This window comes from Danio rerio, chromosome 17, assembly GCF_049306965.1.
Source record: "Danio rerio strain Tuebingen ecotype United States chromosome 17, GRCz12tu, whole genome shotgun sequence".
In the NCBI taxonomy this organism is placed as follows: domain Eukaryota; kingdom Metazoa; phylum Chordata; class Actinopteri; order Cypriniformes; family Danionidae; genus Danio; species Danio rerio.
In genome coordinates, this window is record NC_133192.1 from 3,566,233 (window position 1) to 3,585,324 (window position 19,092).

Sequence of the window (19,092 nt, forward strand, 5' to 3'; positions counted from 1 at the left end):
CTACCCGAGCATCTGAATGTGTGAGCAGAAATAGAGACTCATCAGAGCAGCAACGTTTCTCCAATCTTCTATTGTCCAGTTTTGGTGAGTCTGTGTGAATTGTAGCCTCAGTTTCCTGTTCTTAGCTGACAGGAGCGGCACCCGGTGTGCTCTTCTGCTGCTGTAGCCCATCCGCCTCAAGGTTGGACGTGTTGTGTGTTCAGAGATGCTCTTCTGCAGATCTCGGTTGTATCGAGTGCTTATTTGAGTTACTGTTGCCTTACTATCAGCTGGAACCAGTCTGGCCATTCTCCTCTGACCTCTGGCATCAACAAGGCATTTGCGCCCACAGAACTGCCGCTCACTGGATATATTCTCTTAGTTTTATTATTCTCAGTAAACCCTAGAGATGGTTTTGCATGAAAATCCCAGTAGATCAGCAGTTTCTGAAATACTCAGAGCAGCCCGTCTGGCATCAACAACCATGTCACGTTCAAAGTCACATAAATCCCCTTTCTTCCCCATTCTGATGCTTGGTTTGAACAGCAGCAGATCAGCTTGACCATGTCCACATGGCTAAATGCATCGAGCTGCTGCCATGTGATTGGCTGATTAGAAATTTGCGTTAACATGCAGCTGGTATATACAGTGAGGTAAATAAGTATTGAACATTGCCATTTTTCTCAGAAAGCATATTTCTAAAGGTGCCGTTGACCTGACATTGTCACCAAATGTTGATAGCAACCAAAGAAATCCATATATGCAAAGAAAACAAATCTATCTAGTTTACAAATGAAGTTATGCATAATAAAATGAAATGATGCAGGGAAAAGGTATTGAACATATGAAGAAAGGAAGGCGTAGTTTGGCAGTGAAAGCCCAGACAGCAGCTGAAATCTCTCAGTAGTTTTTCAGCAACCCGCTGCCCTTCCTCAGTGTAAATGAAGATCAGCTGCTTCAGTTGTCTATAATTGACCCGAGTTACAGCAACTTTTTTTGAGTGAATTAAAATATTAGATTTTTTTCTCATTTATATTTTAGAGTACAACAACCCAACCTTTTTAGAGCACAATGTTGGGTTATTTATTTAAATTAAATATTTTTTTTACCCAACTTTTGAGTTTGTCCATGTTTCACCCAAACTTGGTTATTTTTTAAAATGACATTTAGATGACACTTTTTTAACCCAATCGGGTTTGTCCATATTTGACCCAACATTGGGTTAAAGCAGACCAGCATTTTTTTGAAAGTAACATGAATAATTAGCTTGTATATTAAAATATGGCATATTGTAAATAAAAATCATTAACTTTTTTTATTAACGCAATGTGGGTTAATTAAACAAATTACTCTTTTTTTGTGGGGGTTAAATTAATTTTTTTCGATGTTTTTTATTAACCTATTGTTGGTTAATTAAATTTAACACTAGCAGTTGATGATTTTGTCTATATTTGACCCAAAATTCAGTTACAACAACTTTTTATTTTATTTTATTTTTTTTATAGGGGAATTAAAATGTAAGATTTACCTGCACCACATGTATTTGGATTGTGGGGGAAACCGGAGCACCCGGAGGAAACCCACACATGGAGAACATGCAAACTCCACACAGAAACGCCAACTTCTTGCTGTGAGGCAACAGCACTACCAAATGCATCACCACTAGGCACTTAATAATTTAAAAATACATTATTTCTATAAAACTGAATAAATACAGGTCAGAATATATATCCAAAAAGAAAAAAATGTTGGGTTGTCACAACCCAAGATTAGGTCAAACATAGACAAACCCAATGTTGGCGAATTTTATTAAATGTTTTTTTAATTACCCCAAAAGCTGTTTTAATTTGTTAAAAAAGAAAAAAATTATGTATTAACACAATCTTGAGTTAATTAAATACAAATTATGCTTTTATTTTTATTAACCCATTGTTGGGTTAAATTATTTTTCATGTTTTATTATTAACATAATTTTGGGTAAATTAAATATAAATTACTCTTTTTATGGCGTTATACATTTTTTAAAAATGTTTTTAATAACTGATTGTTGGGTTAAATTGTTTTTTTTTTATTGTTTTTTAAAATGCATTTATTTTTATTAACCCACACGTTGGATTAATTCATTTTTTTTTATTTTGTATAATATTAACACAATGTTGGGTCAATTAAATATAAATTGCTCTATTTGGTGGCTTTACATTTTTTAGATGTTTTTTATTAACCCATTGTTGGGTTAAATTGTTTTTCATTTTTTATTATTAACACAATGTTGGCTTAATTTAATATAAGTTGCTCTTTTTGGTGGCGTTAATTTTTTTTTCATGTTTTTTATTAACCCATTGTTCGGTTAAATAGTTTTTTTTATTTTTTATTACTAACACAATACTGCGTTAATTTAATATAATTTTTTTTTTTTTGATGGCGTTACATTTTCTTAAATGTTTTTTAATAACTGATTGTTGGGTTAATTAGTTTTTTATTGTTTTTTTAAAATGCATTTATTTTTATTCCCCCACACGTTGGGTTAATTAGTTTTTTTTATTTATTTTGTATATTATCAACACAATGCTGGGTTAATTTAATTTAAATTACTCTTTTTGGTGGCTTTACATTTTTTAAAAATGTTTTTTTAATAACTGATTGTAGGGTTAATTTGTGTTTTTTTTATTTTTATTTTTAACACAATATTGGGTTAATTAAATATAAATTGCTCTTTTTGGTGGCGTAAATTTTTTTAAAAATGTTTTTTATTAACCTATTGTTGGGTTAAATAGTTTTTTATTTTTTTATTATTAACACAATGCTGCATAAATTAAATATAAATTACTCTTTTGGTGGCATTACATTTTATTAAATGTATTTTAAATAACTGTTTCTTTTTTGTTTTTAATGCATTTATTTTTATTAACCAACACGTGGGGTTAATTTGTTTTGTACATTATTAACACAATGTTGGGTTAATTAAATATAAATTGCTCTTTTTGGTGGAGTTAAATTTTTTTTATGCTTTTAAATGTTTTTTCTATTATCCCAATGTTGGGTTAAATTGTTTTTCAGTGCACTTTAAATGACACTTTTTAAACCCAGCAGTTGGGCTTGCTCATATTTGACCCAGCATTGAGTTAAAGCATGTTTTAGAGTGAATTAAAGGTTTTGAATAATTAAAATTCAATGTTAAAAATCCTCCCAATGTTGGGTTTGTCTACATTTGACCCAACATTGCATTAATACAACCCTGCATGTCTTATAGTGCAGATCATAGATTACATCATACATTTTAAGCATCTTTTTATTTGTCATTCATGAAATCCACACACTTTTTTTCAGCACACTGAGTATTCCCTGCAAATATGACCTTTTAAGACTTGTTGATCCTCCTTTGGGTGCGGATGGGCAGGTGTGTGTGTGTGTGTGTCACCTGAGGGCGGCTCTCCAGTATAAATACAAGCCAGTGAAGTGCACAAACACACGGACGAGCAAGAGCAGACGAGAGGTAAGACTTTCCTCTATTTCATTCAGCGGCTCCTGATAAATGCAGGACTCACAACACTGAGAGATCATCCAATGCAGATGAAATCAAAATTATTCGCTCTCCTGTGAACGGTGAATTCTTGTAAAATTACTTCCCATGTGCTGTTTAACAGAGAGAATTTTTTTTTTCAAATGCATTCATAAACATAATAGTTTTAATAAGTCATCTCTAATAACTGATTTCTTTTATCTTTGCCATGATGACAGCACATATTAGACTATATATTCTTTAGTATACTAGTAGTCAGCTTAAAGTGACATTTAAAGGCTTAACTAGGTTATATATATATATATATATAATAAAAAACTGCTTTTATTCCAGCTAAAATAAAACAAATAAGACTTTCTCCAGAAGAAAAAATATTATAGGAAATAACGTAAAAACTTCCTGAATGTTATAAATCATTTGGGAAATATTAAAAAGAGAATAAAAGCTTCACAGCAGGGCGAATCATTGTGATGTCAAATGTACAGTAAGGATTTTATCTCATGTAACTTTAACAATTAGAAAATAATAATAACTGCAACATGCATGCCTAGGCATATTATCTTATCAGTCTTATGTTTGTGTTTCGTATTGTGCAGTATTAGTGTCGTGTTGCATATCTGAAAATATCATCAACATGAGTGATTCACGTAAGTTTTCTCAGTTTATTATACTGATATTCTTGTTTCATATATATATATATATATATATATATATATATATATATATATATATATATATATATATATATATAAAAAGCTCAGCATAATTGAGTACACCCTATTTTAAAAATGAATATTTTTCTCAATTTCTCAGTGAACATAGGCAGTGTATTCTTGTGCATTTGAACAAAACTGATTTATTAAACAGATATATTTATTAAAATAATGTTTTAGTCACATAACATGTCTGGTAATTGAACAATAACACAATTAAATTCAAGCAAAATATTGCAAAAATAAATAACAACCTACAAAATTTCAACTAAATTTTACATTTTTTTTTTTTGCTTCCCTTGATTTTTTCATCTTTTTAAATTTCTATTTAATAGTTTTCTATAACATGTACATTTGGCTGTACTAGTTTTGGACTTTTGAAGTTATTTTGTTAGAGAAGCTCCAGATTTGGCTTCAGCACTGACTATGTATATGCACAAATATAATATTATTAGCTTCCTATTAAAATATTAATTTAAAAGAGAGATTTGAGAATGTGTATATAAATTAGCACAGATATATATATATATATATATATATATATATATATATATATATATATATATATATATATATATATATATATATATATATATATATATATATATATATATATATATATATATATATATATATATATACAGTGCTAAGCATAAATGAGAACTCAACCTATTTTGAATATAGATAATAATTGTTGGTGAATTTCAACAAAAATTATTTATTTTTATATTCGGTCACTGAACTGAAAATAGAAATAGAAATAGTCACCTTTAGAAATAGAAAACTCAATTTAACTATTGCAATTTTTTTATGTTTTAACATAACATTTAACATAACATAAATGTTGTTTTGCAAATTTTGGACCGTTATCATAGGTTATTTTGTTAGAGAAGCTCCAGATTTGGCTTTAGCACTGACTAATCTAATGTATTTGCACAAATATAATATTGTATAGCTTCCAGTAAAAAATTTTCATTTAAATGAGAGATTTTTGAGGGGTGAACTTATATATGCTGAGCACATATCTATCTATCTGTGTCTGTCTGTCTGTCTGTCTGTTTATTTTATAATATATAATATAAATTTTCATTTTCATTTCATTTAAGTGTATTAATTTAAATACAATTTACAGCTATCAAAGATTAATCGTGATTAATTGCATCCAAAATAAAAGTTGATTTTGGCACAATATGCGCTTGTACTTTATATATTTATTAGGTATATATAATACACACACATACACAAGAAAAATTTGTTACATAGATATTCAAATTCATATATAATCTGCAATAATGGGGCGACACGGTGGCTCAGTGGTTAGCACTGTGGCCTCACAGTAAGAAGGTCCCTGATTTGAGTCCCAGCTGGGCCAACTGATATTTCAGTGTGGAGTTTGCTCGTTCTCCCCGTGTTGGCGTGGGTTTCCTTTGGGTGCTCCGGTTTACCTCACAGTCCAAACACATGCGCTATAGTGGAACTGATGAACTAAATTGCCCGTAATGTATGAGTGTGTGTGTGTGTGAATAAGTGTATATGGGTGTTTCCCAGTACTGGATTGCGGCTGGAAGGGTATCCAATGTGTAAAACATATGCTGGATAAATTAGCGGTTCATCCCTGATGAATAAGGAACTAAGCCAAAGGAAAATGAGTGAATGAATGAATGAATGACTTTGCAATAATCTAATAATAAATAAAGATTTTTTCAGATATATGCATGCACGTGTGTATTTATATATACCAAATAAATATACACAGCATATACACACACTTATGTCATGTCAAAACAAACTGTGTAAATGATCACGATTAATGTTTTGCTCAGCACTAATAAAAAACCTGATCCGTATTAATCCTCATTTCTGTTATTCTTTTGTCTCCTGCAGAGCAAAAGCAGGTGAGCAGATTCACATTTTCTTTCCAATATGTATTCAAATTCAATGTAGAATAAAAATGTGGTAAGACTTTATTTTGATGGTCCATTTGAGTATTAGTAGACTGTCTGCTTAATATCTGCTGATTCTGCTCCTTCAACAGACATTTAACTGACTATAAGAAACTTTGCAAGTACATGTCAACTTACACTAACCCTAATAGTCTACTTATAATCTAATGAGAGTTAGTTGGCATGTAGCTGCAGTTTAACTAAAATTCAACAAACAGACCATCAAAATAAAGTGTGACCTAGTATGCTTACCTTAACAAATCATATACTGTAAATTAAAAGACTCCTACTGTATATTTGCAGCAGTGTGCTAGCGACCAGAAACCCTGCACTCAGGTATGACAAACACACATTTCAGATAGTAGTTTTTTTTTACACTACAATTCTACACCAATAGAAATGATGGTAAAATACTTTAGTTTAGGTCACAGTTTACAGTATTAACAAACCATTAGCTTGGTAAACTACTAATAACTTTCTTATTCACAGTTAGTATGAAAGAAGTTAAGTCTAGGTATTGAGTACACTGTACCAAAATGTCTGGTAATTGTTTATTTGCTGTTGTGAGTTGCATTATGGGATGCTGATCTCTGCTCTGTTGACGTTTAATGTTGAAAATTCAACTCTGCAGTTTAACAAAGTGACTTTTATTGATATTTTAGTGAATAATATAATGTATAAGACATCATATGTGGGGAAATAATTCTGTACGATAACAGAAAACGTGCTGCAGTTTATGACAAAGTTTTATAGCGTTATATACAACACTAACCCAAACAACAAAACCCTAAAACTATTAAAAACCAAAATTAAAGTCACTTTTTCCAATGTTTTTAGTTTGTCAATGTAAAATTTATTTATATAGCACTATTTAACACAACCAGAGGTTGACCAATGTGCTGCACAGTATGAATCAAAACAGAGAACCTGGGGATGAAAACCAGTCCAGACCGACCAGGCTGATGCTCAATCAACATGTCCCAGAGACAAGAAGGTGCCAGGCCATTTGATTAGTTTAATAGTTGTCAGAAGAAAGATCAACATCTCATAACGCAATCCAAAGGCAGAAATAAACGGGGAAAAAATAAAAACACGAACCACAAAATACAGAAGGCTGCTAATTTAGGGATATTTCTACAGTGTAGGATTAGGGATGCAGAATAATATCATACTTTATAACTACTAATGAACAGTTAATATTTTAAGAATAGGCAGGTAATGAGCCAGTATTTGATAACATGAACTGTGAGCTAATCTAAAGTGTTACTGAACTGATTCATTTGATGCTGATCATATGTTTGTGTTTTCTATCTCTCAGGGAGAAGGCCAGGTAATCCAATGACTCTTGAATTCAGATGCACATATACTGGAGATTGTCATTCATTATTTTAAGTGTTGTTTATTTATTTATTTTATTTTTAGTTTTTAGTTATGTTGTTTTGCGATTAGCAAAACTAATTTATTTCTTAGCATAACAAAGCAAGAACACCAGTACAGATATTTAATGAGGATATACAGCTTAAGCGCACTGCTACTCGTGTGATATTGCGTTCATGCAACAGTTTGATGGTATAACCGTGTATATAAAAAAAAATCAAACACAGTCTCAAAAACTATTTTGTATGAGGAATTACTTTCTTCCTCTGTTCATTCACATCTGCAGCTGACGTCAGAACAGCAGAAACCGCTGCTACTTAACTAACGTCACTGTAGCGCTAGTGTTTGAATGATTCTCTAGGGTAATGTCTAAATTGAAGACAAAACTGCTGATTTTGCTCACATTTTAAGATTATAAGTCTGATCAGCATGAAATGCCATCAGTCTACAGAGTTTTCCCAATATTTCTCTGTTGCAATCGGGAGATCACAATAATTAAACCCGAAAAAGCCAAAGCAAAGCAAACACTAACAGATTACAGTGGTATAAATACAGCACTACAACATAAAAAGAGAAACATCGACTTAGAAAGTCACTTACCTGTTTTGTAATGATTTGATCAGCTGTAGTTTGAGTTTTTCTCCCCTAAGGAGGACTTATTATGCAGTCTCTGTCGCCATCTTGTGGTGGAATGTCAACTGTCTTTGCTCTGCTCAGTATGGCAGGCTGATGGCCGCCGACGCAATGTCTCTCTGAAATTATAAAGATTTAAAATAAGCACTATCCTTATAAATAAACTGCATAGCTGCAATCTTAACAACTACATTCTTGTCTAAAAAGCCTCAAAAATACATGATGTTGTCCAACAGCTGCAATATTTGCCAAACTGTAGTGAGTTTATTGATCTGCTGTCACTGTATGTGGGCGGAGTAATACACAAGGGTGAGGAGGCTGTACTAGTGTCTTTTATTACATAATACTGTATCATACGATCAGCCAATCAGATTCATAAACCAGACTGAACTCTTATATATATATATATATATATATATATATATATATATATATATATATATATATATATATATATATATATATATATATATATATATATTAACACATATGCATACACACACACAGTTTAAAAGATCCACACCGTACATTTAGCAGCAAGTAATGACATATTTTTCATCCAAAATATTTCTTTGTAAAGGGTATTTTACTCCAGTAAGTCGCAGTATGTCTTCAAGCCCAATTAATCTTTATATTATTAAATATTTATACATAATCCTTATATTATTCCAATATTCTGATAGGAGAGCAGCCAAAATCTTTTAAGATCAATGTCAGGAGTGAACCATTACTGTAAAATCGCCTTTTTTTAGCAGCAGTAAAGACAGACATGTGTTTTTAATTCTAATGAAAACTCATTTAGCAACATAAGTGAGGAATCTAAATTAAAGTGCATTTTTTGTTGTTATAAAAAGCATGGAAAGGGTCACGGAAAAGGTCATGAACACGGAAAAGGTCACGAACACGGACATGGACATGAACACGGACACAAACACGGTCCTGGTGGAGAGCAAGGAAAAGGCGGATGTGGCCAAAAACCCGCATGTGACCAGCAGAAGGGGAAGAAGTGATGAGATTAATATAGTCTGAGATTGTGAGGAAAGCCACTACAAACACTCACAATCATCCAAATCATTACATTAAAACACCTTTAAATCAACTCTGTCTGCTTGGAGTTATTGAGTGTTTGTTTGTTTAATCCTTGTCATGCAGGAGTGTATTAATCAGCTCTGTTAAACAAATATGTATATATAGAATTAAAGCTAAAATAGACAATTTTCACTAATAAAATGCCAAATCAATGAGGTAAGTTTTCAAACTAGATTTAAAAACAGACAGGGATGAAACAGATCTAATACAGAGGAGCAGAGCATTCCACAACCTAGGACCAGCTCCGTCAGAACAGCAGAAACCGCGGCTACTTCACCAACATCACTTTAGAGCTAGTGTTTGAATGATTCTCTTGCGTAATATCTAAAGTAATGACAAAAGAGCTAATTTTGCTCACATTTTAAGATTATAAGGCTAAACAGCATGAAATGGCATCAGTCTACACAGATTTCCCAGTATTTCTCTGTTGCAATCGGGAGATCACAATAATTAAACCCCCAAAAAGCCAAAGCAAAGCAAAGCAAACACTAACGGATTACTGTGGTATAAATACAGCACTACAACATAAAAAGAGAGAGATCGACTTAGAAAGTCACTTACCTGTTTTGTAATGATTTGATCAGCTGTAGTTTGATCTAGAAGAAATACCTTAAATGTTACTTTATACTGTATATACAGTTGAAGTCAGAATTAATAGCCCCCGTTTATTTTTTCCTTGTTTTTTGTTTAACAGAGAGAAGATTTATTTCAACATTTCTAAACATAATATACATTTACATATACATATACACACATATCTATACATATACAGTGTTCAGCATGTATAACTACACCCATCACTATTTTTTAAATTCATAATTTTAACATGAAGCTCTGCAATATTATACTTGTGCATATTAGATTAGTCAGTGCTGAAGCCAAATCTGGAGCTTCTCTAACAAAATAACTTACGATAACGGTCCAAAAACTAGTACAGCCAAATGTTTATGTTATAGAAAAATAATAAATACAAATTTAGAAAAGAGGAAAAATCAAGAAGCAAATAAATTGAAAAATGTATTATAAAAATGTGTATAAAATTTTGAGGGTTGTAATTATTTTTCCAATATTTTCCTTAAATTCAATTGTGTTCTCTTTCAATTTCTTAATATTTTCTGTAACTAAAATATTATTTTAATTAATATATCCATCTAATAGATCTGTTTTGTATAAATGCACCAAAATACATTACATATTCACTGAGAAATGGAGGAAAATATTCATTTTTAAAATGTGCTGTACTCAATTATGCTGAGCACTGTGTGTGTGTGTGTGTATGTAGTGTGTGTATGTAAATATATATATATATATATATATATATATATATATATATATATATATATATATATATATATATATATATATATATATAACAATTAAAAATAATAAAAATGTATGTTCTTTTCAGAGACGTAAACAAAAATAACTTAAGTAATAAAATAAAATAAAAATGCATGGTTTTTAGTAAGTGAAAAAAAATAGTTTATGCTTTTTTGGGAGACTTAAACAAAAAAGTTAATAATTAAAAGAAGTACTATATAAATAAATGAATAAATAAATAAATCACTTTCATTCAGGGAAAAAAAAATTACAATTAGTTTTTAGACTTTTCCTTCCAGGTGTCTTCAGGTGTTTCAGGTGTGTCAGGTGTTTTCTTTCAAAACTATTTCTAATTACCTTTTATTTTGTTTAAATGTTGTTAATCATATTTGGCCTTTTTATTTATCATTCACTTTTGATCTTGAAGCACATTAAAAGGTGTGCGTTAGCTTCAAGCCACAGGCTGAGTGCCTTAGTGTCCCACCAGTGACGATATACAACCATATACCACTGCTACAAGTGTGATATTGTGTTTGTACAACAGTTCGACTGCATAATAATCTCAAAAACTCTTATGTAAAAGCAACTACCTTTTTCAGCTATTCATTCACATCTGCAGCTGATGTCAGAACAGCAGAAACTGTTGTTCATTCATCAACGTCACTTTTGAGCTAGTGTTTGAATGATTCTCTAGCGTAATGTCTAAAGTAAAGACAAAACAGCTGATTTTGCTCACATTTTAAGATTATAAGGCTGAACAGCATGAAATGGCATCAGTCTTCAGAGATTTCCCAGTTTTTTCTGTGGCAATGAGATCACAATATTTAACCCTGAAAAAGCCAAAGCAAACACTAGCAGATTACTGTGGTATAAATGCAGCACTACAACATACAAAAGAGAGAGATCGACTTAGAAAGTCACTTACCTGTTCTGTAATGATTAGATCAGCTGTACTTTAAAACGTACACTGAAAAAAATGCTGTTTTTCTCCCCTAAGGACTTATTATGCGATCTCTGTCGTCATCTTGTGGTGGAACATCACAGTCATTCCTCTGCTTAGCATGACAGTCTGATGGCCGCCAATGCGCTGAATCTCTAAAAGTATAAATATTTAAAAACAGGCACTATCCTTATAAATGAACGCCATAGTTGCAATCAAAACATCTACATTCTCACCTATAAAGCCTCAAAAGTACATTATGTTGTCCAACAGCAGCAATATTTGTCAAACTGTAGTATTCTGCTTGCCTCTCGTGCGGGCGGAGTAATACAAGAGTGAAGAGCCTGTACGAGTGCTGATATTACTTTAATATTTCATAGATATCAGTCAATCAGATTCGAGAACCAGACAGAACTGTGGTATAAATATATATATGTGAATTTTTAAAATAATTATTAATAAAAAAAATAAACAAATAAAATTAATCGGTAGCACTTTACAACAAGGTTCATTAGTTAATTCATTTAGTAACATGAACAACACATGTACAGCATTTATTAATCTTAATTAAACATTTACTAATGCATTATTAACATCTAGGTCTGTGCTTATTAACATTAGTTAATGCACCGTGAGTTAACATGAACTAACAATGAACTACTGTATATTCATTAACTAACGTTTACTAACATGAACAAATACAGTCGTAAATGTATTGTTCATTGTTTGTTCATGTTAGTAAATGCATTAATTAACATTTACTAATGAACCTTATTGTAAAGTGTGACCAATTAATCTTAAAAAATTAACTTGTTCCTTCAAGTGTCAAAAATGGTCTTGTATAATTATCTGGGATGCATTATTAATATTAATATTCAGTGTAAACGGCTTTAAGAATTATTAGTGAATTATAGCTGACCTCCTTCTAGTGAAATACTGCGTCATCAGTCTGGAGCAGCCCATTTGTAGGAGGAGTGAGAACTGCATTGAAAACACTGAGGTTATTAAAAGGCATTAAACATTCCTGTTCATCTCCGATCAGGCCTGTAACAGCAGGTCCACACCGTCATCAACAAAGGTGTACTGGCGAATCTTTAAAACAATGATAATCTCACACTGGGGATCACTATAGCACAGAAAGGCATTTACTAGCACTAGTTTACGTCGCTGATTTTGCAATCAAATCCTAATCTAATCATGACAGTGTTGTTGGAAAGGTCTAAGATTTCTGAATACATATTTGACTATTATTTGATTGGGTGCTTTTGTTTTTTGTTTAATGCAACAGATTAAAACACGTTTAATGCCACCCTATAACCTGTGGGACCCATTACTGTTACCTATTTGAAGCATAATATTGTAGTCTAAGCATTAAGCAACCATGGCAAACTATATTTCATTTGAAAGCTTAACATTTCAAGTTTTCAAATGTAGTGACTGATGTTTGATAGATATTACTGAGCAACAGCTGTACATTAATTTACGACAAGAATTCTCTCCAGAGTTGTAAAGCATTACTTTGCTACAGCAATCCATATGTACATATTTTTTAGATGTTTTTAGAGGCTACATTTAATTCGATTACCACCAAACTTCACGAACTACCTTAGAATTTGATGTCTACTTCACAAATAAAAGTCAAAAAGTATGAAAAAAATTGGTTCATATTCCTTAAAACATAGGGGGCGCCCTTATATGGTCATCACTGTAAACTGGTGCTGATGTCTGGTATTGTGGCCAAAGAAAATCTTACGGAAAGCTCATTTTTTGAGATATTAACTTCAAATTTGGTATGTAATTTGCAGAGTTGAGTGTAAGGCATTCCACAGTGACGCATTACTGTATTATAATGACAATTTTGGTGGAACACAGTAAACTAATGAATTACATTTTAAATTTGAGTCATTTGATTAGTTACTAAAGTCAATGTAACTGCGTTACTTACATTCATTTTATTGTCGGCTTAGTCCCTTTATTAATCCGGGGTCACCACAGCACAATTAATGTTCAGTCAGTCGGACAGACGGTCGGTCGACAGTGGCCTCTGGTGGGTTCACGCGAGAACAGCACGGGCACGAACGGTACTCGTGAGACATTTGAGATTCGGGGAAATAAATAAATAAATAAATAAACACACAGTGGCCTCCCGCAGATTCACAAAAACAAAAGCTGCAAAAATATGTACCTCCTGTACGTATGGCTGCATTTCATTTTTTTAAGCAAACAATAAGGGGCTGACCGCTTACCTAGTGTGGAGGGCTTTTCTGCCATAACCAGTTTGTCCAGTAAGCTTGTCGTGTACGTCGGCGGACTTGAGACGCAGAAAAGAGATGACCACAACGACGACCAGGTTTAAATCTGTGGAAGAGCGGTTCCAGAAATCAGGTAAGACAAAAACAGAATCCAAAAAATAAAATGAACGAGTGAACAACAGGGTGAGAGAATGTGGTAAAATACTAAAATGTAGTAAAAATCAGACGAGGGCTTTTCGTTTTCTGGACGGCTTTTGTAAATCGTTGGTTGGGTTTAGGGAAGGAGGAGGGTGGGTCAGTCAATTGGCCGGTCGCCCAGTCAATCATTCAGTCAGTCGGACAGACGGTCGGTCTACTGCGGCCTCTGGTGGGTTCATGTGAGAACAGTGTGGGCACGAATGGCACTCGCGAGACATTTGAGATTCAGAAAAAAAAAAGCACACACAGCGGCCTCTCGCAGATTCTGCAAAACAAAAACTGCAAAAATACGTACCTCCCGTGACAATTATGGAGACCACGAATTATGTAGCCGAAGGTACATATGGCTGCATTTCATTTTTTTAAGCAAACGATACGGGGCTGACTGCTTACCTAGTGTAGAGGGCTTTCCCGCTGCAAACAGTTCGTCCAGTAAGCTTGACGTGTACGTCGGCGGACTTGAGACGCAGAAAAGAGATGACCACAACGACGACCAGGTTTAAATCTAGGGAAGAGAGGTTCCAGAAATCCGGTAAGACAAAAACAGACTCCAAAAAATAAAATGGACGAGTGAACAACAGGGTGAGAGAATGTGGTAAAATCTGAAAACGTCATAAAAATCAGACGAGGGCTTTTCTTTTTCTGGACGGCTTTTGTAAATCGTTGGTTGGGTTTAGGGAAGTAAGTGGGTGGGCGGGTCAATATGTAAAATTGGTTGGGTTCAGGGAAGGAGGAGGGTGGGTCAGTCAATTGGCCGGTCGCCCAGTCAATCATTCAGTCAGTCGGACAGACGGCCGGTCGACTGCGGCATCTGGTGGGTTCACGCGAGAACAGCGCGGGCACGAATGGCACTCGCTAGACATTTCAGATTCGAAAAAAATGTAATCAATTAATTTTTTTTTTAATTCGCACACAGCGGCCTCTCGCAGATTCGCCAAAAAAAAAAACTGCAAAAATACATACCTCCCGGGACGTTTCTGGAGACCGCCACTTATGTAGCCGAAGCTTTTCTTTTCCTGGACGGCTTTTGTAAATTGTTGGTTGGGTTTAGGGAAGTAAGTGGATGGGCGGGTCAATCTGTAAAATTGGTTGGGTTCAGGGAAGGAGGAGGGTGGGTCAGTCAATTGGCCGGTCGCCCAGTCAATCATTCAGTCAGTCCGACTGCACTGGTTGGTCGACAGCGGCCTCTGGTGGGTTCACGCGAGAACAGCGCGGGCACGAATGGCACTCGCAAGAGAAATTTGAGATACGAAAAGGCGCAAAGAGCAGAAATACATACCTCCCGGGTCGTATTTCGCGGTCTCCAGAAACGTCCACTGTATGTTTAAGAATGAGCCTGGGTTTCATAAATGTGATATTACTGAACTTACACACAGTATCCTGAGAGAAAATGTCTATTATGGAGGACAGCATTTAGAGCATTTACTTCATATACATGTGTTTTATCATTTCCATAAACAAAGATATATAACTTTAGCTTCATTCAACGTTTAAAACTTTTCACTTCAGCTACAACCTGACATCCATCTGTGTTCTTCAACAAGCACAGATCTATGCACCAAAGTGTTAAAGACAGGCATTCATTTAGGTTGAACATCATTCTCATGTCTACTGTATGTTCAATGAGTCAGGCAACGGTTTAGGGGTTAACTGGTGTGTAGCACTGCGGTCCTGTAATTCTGTTCTATTGTAAGCCCTCACGTGTGGCAGGATGACAATAAAACTAGACTTGACTTGATTCTGCAGGAGGAATGAGCAAACCATGCTAAAACACTTCCAGGCCAATCCCATAATGCACACTGGCTTGCCATATCTGAATCTCGTGAAGAGACTTGATTTGTGAATGATAAAGCACTTTCAGTGTAGTATTAACCCTGTAAGGCGCAACGTCTCAATATTACACCATCAGTTTTAGCTGAACAGGAATAAATCTGCACTCTTTACTTTCTTTCTCTCAGACCAGTGGTTTACAAAGTGGGGGTCATAGGAGAATTAGGGGGGTAAAAGTCAAATAAACTTGATCAAACTAATAGAATTACCATATTTTATCCATTACCTACAGAACATATAAAATAGTAGCTAATCGTTACACTTAAAAAAAAAACAACAACAACAACATGCAAAGTCTTTTCTCCACAGGGTTGTGACCCCTGGGGTGTTTACATTATATTAAAGAGCCCATATTATGGGTTTATGAAAATTCCCCTCCATGTAGTGTGTAACAGCTCTAAGTGAAGTGAAATATCCAGCTAAGGCTTAAATCTGTAAGTGTACAGTGTTTAAAACTGTTGATTCATCTATAAAAGAGTCGACTCATAGTGCTTCAAACGAGTCGCCTTGATACCGAGTCATTAGGTGTTTCGCCATGACGTACTAACGAAACCAAGTTATTCACGTGCACGCGCAAACCCGGGAGATTTCAAACCTGAGGCCCCGCCCTCTGACGCAGAAACCCAGACACACACACACACACACACAAACATGCTGGTCGATTGAAGTCACACTGCAGATGGATATATTGAGTCTCTACCCAAAGATGAAACCTCAGCATTATAGCCAAGCAGTTGGAAACTACTGGAAACTTCTGGAAACTACAGGCTACAAAGAATACTTCATCAGCGTTTGTTAAAGGAAGGATCAGTAAAGAGTAACTTACTAATGGACGTCAGGATGGGTTTCTTCCTCCATTTCTCAAGTGTAAGTACGTGCGATTAAAGTTGTCTCGTTGACTCTAGCTTGCAAATGTATTTAGTTGTGATTTGTTACTTGTAACCGCGTGTACTGTATCAGGTTAACTGGCTATATTCTCTTATCGCGTGCAAAGCCACGTTAAAAACGCGACGCGTGCTGCTTTGTTAACGGAGCTCTGTGGACGAGGAGGAATAGTGTGTGTGTCTGTGTGTGCGTGTGCGCGCGCTGTCGTCCGGAGGTGTGTTTGTGTGTGTGTGTGTGCGCGCGCGCGTTGTCGTCCGGAGCAGGGTTAAGTGCGTGTGTGTGTGTGTGTGTGTGCAATATGTGTGTGTGTGTCTGTGAAAAGAGCAGAGTGAGAAGCTAGGAGATCTCCTCAACAGTTTTTGGAGTTTTTGCTCAATAAAATAGTTAATCGTCTGAATTTTCAAGTCCATCATCTGTGTTTACATTGACCCACTGGCAGCTAAAATTCACGCCTACACTATCAAGCGTGTATGAACTGTGATTACTTTTATATTGCTGATTAGCTGTTGGGCATTTCACTCTCTCACTGAAGGCAGTCGACCAATCGCAACAGACTGTCATCGGTCCAATCAGCGCAGATTAGCTTCGCGCTAAGGAGGGGTTTGGGAACAAATGAATCACTGGACGATTCATACAGGAGTCGCTGGGATAATTAGGTAAAAATAAATGCAGATTATAAGACCATGAAAGTGTTTTTTGACCTTGCATGCATATTAGACTGTTGTTGGAGACCCTTACAACCAAGATATGACCCTATTTCATGTATAATATGGGCTCTTTAATAAACCAGCAATAGCATCAGTTGCAACAAATTGATTTAATGGCTAACTTTCTAACACCTATACAGTACTCATGTTTATTAAAAATAAATGTACAGGCTACGACTGAACATAGAGGATAACTGCGTCCGAAACTGCCGACTACTCAGTAGGTACTGTATTTGAATGTAAATGTACTACTCGGCCGTTAGAAAAGTACGTTCTATACAGTATGAATGTGAAAATATGAATGGAATTCGGACAAACTACATCCACCATTTTGTCATGGTCACATGACCTACCTGCGTCAATTGCGTCGCTTCACTTCCCTTTATGAATTTGCTCACAGGGCATTATGGGATAGCGCAGCGTGCATGGGATACGCACTCCAGAATCTCACCGGAAGTCATAAGTCATCCGGGTACTTCTCGCATGCTGATTTTCGAATTGTATGAATTTGGACATACTACTCGGCTCGCATACTGATTTTAGCGTACTATATAGTATGGAAGTATGCGGTTTCGGACGTGGCAGATGACCACCAAGTGGTGGTCTTCAAAATGAAACCAAGAATAGACTTGTGCTGTAAACATTGCGCTCATTAGGTGAGGTTAATAGTTGATTAAACAAGTGAAAACAAAAGTACAGTATATGGGAGTTAGCCTGTTGCACTATGTTGCCAATATGCTTGCGTTCATATAGGCCTATTGGTGTGTTCGTATATTTATACAGTAACTGCCCCAGGGGATAATGGGGGTCAAGGGTCACGGGCATTGTTATTTTGTGTGTCGCAGGCTGAAAAGTTTTGGGAACCTCTTTCTCAGGCCATGTCCACACATACATGGGTATTTTTATATATGGAAACACACTTTGCACATGAAAACACAGTGATGCATGCTAAAGAGACAGCTAAACCAAAACTGAAAATGTGTTTATTTTCATTTACTCCCTCTTAATTTTTTTCCAAGATTTTTGGACTTTCTATCCATCTTCTGGGCCTGCTTGTTCAAAAGTTATCCACTGGGATTTTAGATAACGGATTGGATCAAATTTTGAAAATGGGCTTTTCAAAAGAAAAAACGGATTACATATTTGGATTAGCACACATAATCCAGTCTTGGTTTTGATCCGGATCAAACCTTTAGTTTGGGTTTTTCAGAACTTTTTTGTAGGATTTAATCACTTTGATTCAAATTAAACTGATCCCATCAGAAGGGTGGATTCAGCGTGGATTTTATGGCCAAAACGTACTGAAAACTTAAAAAATGTATCAAACAATACAATATTTGGATCATGCAGTATCTTCAAGATATCCTATTTATTCATAAGGTTTTAATAGTATTTGTTCATCCGTCAGGCTACAGTGATTAGGGAGGTGTTAATGTATTCAGCCTTTCAGTATAGGCCTACAGCAAAGTGGAAAGAGTTTAGCCTCATTAAATAATCCCCCAAAATTGACCAAAAATAATACATTTTATTCTGTCACCAATTGATATACAGTTGGTCAGAATTATTAGCCTCTCTTTGAGTTTTTTCTTTTTTAAATATTTCCCAAATGATGTTTAACAGAGCAAGGAAATTTTCACAGTATGTCTGATAAAAAAATTATCTGGAGAAAGTCTTATTTGTTTTATTTCGGCTAGAATAAAGGAGCT

General features: G+C 34.6%; 1 long non-coding RNA gene and 1 other non-coding gene across 2 annotated transcripts; both read left to right on the top strand.

Moving 5' to 3' along the window:
- The first annotated feature begins 3,445 nt into the window (after window positions 1-3,445).
- Window positions 3,446-6,159, top strand: LOC137488060 (uncharacterized). Its single transcript, XR_011006942.2, has 3 exons — window positions 3,446-3,472; window positions 4,096-4,146; window positions 6,097-6,159. It is a non-coding gene; the product is annotated as an uncharacterized lncRNA (long non-coding RNA).
- A 247-nt stretch (window positions 6,160-6,406) lies between these two features.
- Window positions 6,407-9,264, top strand: si:dkey-248g15.3. The gene is made up of 3 exons (XR_011006943.1): window positions 6,407-6,491; window positions 7,474-7,485; window positions 9,020-9,264. It is a non-coding gene; the product is annotated as a si:dkey-248g15.3 (transcript).
- The last annotated feature ends 9,828 nt before the right edge of the window (window positions 9,265-19,092 follow it).